Source organism: Pristis pectinata, chromosome 16 (assembly GCF_009764475.1).
Source record: "Pristis pectinata isolate sPriPec2 chromosome 16, sPriPec2.1.pri, whole genome shotgun sequence".
NCBI classification, from domain to species: Eukaryota; Metazoa; Chordata; class Chondrichthyes; order Rhinopristiformes; family Pristidae; genus Pristis; species Pristis pectinata.
The window spans coordinates 2,107,753-2,109,556 of record NC_067420.1 but is presented as its reverse complement, the minus strand read 5'-3'; the positions used below and the strand labels follow the sequence as shown (position 1 = coordinate 2,109,556).

At 42.0% G+C, this 1,804-nt stretch overlaps 1 long non-coding RNA gene across 1 annotated transcript; it reads right to left on the bottom strand.

Moving 5' to 3' along the window:
* Window positions 1–245: 245 nt before the first annotated feature.
* LOC127578853 (uncharacterized) lies at window positions 246–1,548 on the bottom strand. Its single transcript, XR_007957582.1, has 3 exons — window positions 1,505–1,548; window positions 1,281–1,398; window positions 246–438 (listed from the first exon to the last, which is right to left on the bottom strand). It is a non-coding gene; the product is annotated as an uncharacterized LOC127578853 (long non-coding RNA).
* Between the last annotated feature and the right edge of the window lie 256 nt (window positions 1,549–1,804).

The window sequence follows — 1,804 nt, the reverse complement described above, 5'->3', positions numbered from 1 at the left end:
TGGAAGTGCATGACCGCACTGTTTTTCCACATTAAACCCCATTTGCCAAGTTTTCACACACTCATCCAACTTATCAACGAAAGAGGGTCACAAGAGGCTGCAGAGGGTTGTAGACTCAGCCAGTTCCATCACGGGCACAACCCACCCTCCCCCACCATCGGGGACATCTTCAAAAGTCAGTGCCTCAAGAAGGCGACATCCATCACTAAGGACTTTCATCGCCCGGGACATGCCCTCTTCTCGGTATTACCATTGGGGAGGAGGTACAGGAGCCTGAAGACCCACACTCAATGATTCAGGAACAGCTTCTTCCCCTCCGCCATCAGATTTCTGAACGGTCCATGAAACCATGAACACGACCTCGTTATTCCTCTTCTGCACTATTTATTTACTTTTTCGTAACTTCTAGTAATTTTTATGTCTTGCACTGTACTCCTGCTGCAAAACAACACATTTCACGTCATATGTTTGTGATAATAAACCTGATTCTGATATCAACATCCTATTGCAGAGTCACGATGTCCTCACTGTAAATTACCCTTTCACCTATTTTCACATCATTGGCAAACTTACATACTATCTCCTCCTCTGGGTTAAGAACTAGTTGCTGAGGAGCCTCCATGAGTTATATCCTCCTAGCCTGAAAAACACACATTGATTCCAACTGCTTTCTATCTGGCAACCAGTTTTCAATTGATACTGAGGTTAACTGCTGCAGGCGCATTGCAACTCACCTAAGGTCTTTTCAGTCAGTGATAGCAGGCTTCAAGATAATGAGCCTGTCTTCAGAGTGCTCTGCAGCAGACGTCAGATGTTAGTGTAAATTGTGTGAATGGAATTCTATGAAAATGTGCTTCATTTGTGAGTGGCTGATGATTTCTCTGAAGTGAAAACGCTTTAAAGAACAAACATTACATGAGGATTGACGTCTCTCCATGTGTTTCCTGATTTGCTCAAGTGTACATTGGAATGAAAGTGCTGTGAAAAAATTACTCACTGACATAATTCTCACTAATAAAAACACATTTTCATGAACCTCTCTACAGAAGATGGATATTCAAAGTCAAAGTTGAGTCTATTGCCATCTGCACAAGTACATGTTCGCACAGGTGCAATGTAAAACTTGCAGCAGCATCACAGGCACATAGCATCAGATAAGCAGCATTCACAAGAAAAGCACAAATTAAACGTAAATTTACAAGAAAGAGCACAATTACAACAAAAAATAACAAAGTCTATTTTAATGCAAAGAGATCAAAGTGGTCACAGTTATTGCTAACCTGTAGTGATTAGGATTGTGCCAGTTAGTTCAAGAACCAAATGGTCGAAGGGAAGTCGCTGTTCCTGAACCTGGTGGTGTGGGGACTTCAGGCTTCTGTACCTCCTGCCCGATGGTAGCTGTGAGAAGGTGGCATGGTGAACTCTCGAGAAACGAATTTCTACTGGCAATTTTTCAGGAAATATGAATTCTAAAGTCTGTAGTTACTTGAATAAAAAGACTTACACTTTCTTTCCTGCAGAGGAACTGCTTTAATAACAGGTAACCCGGGCTTGTAGTTGCAAAGAAGGAATATTTTCCAAATGAATTACTCTTGATAAAATCCACCTTAAAATTGTCTTAGGTTTGAGGTTGCAAAAGCTGTGAGCCTGTGCAAGGTGCTTGAACACGCTCGAATGTATGTTTATTCTGGTAAGTGACTGCAAGTCCAGAGGAGTTTTCTGTCTGTGAGTGGGTGGAAGTCTAGGACAGGACCTGCCAGAGTGTGGGCTGCTGTGCATTTTAGTGCTTAAACAATTTTTTTCT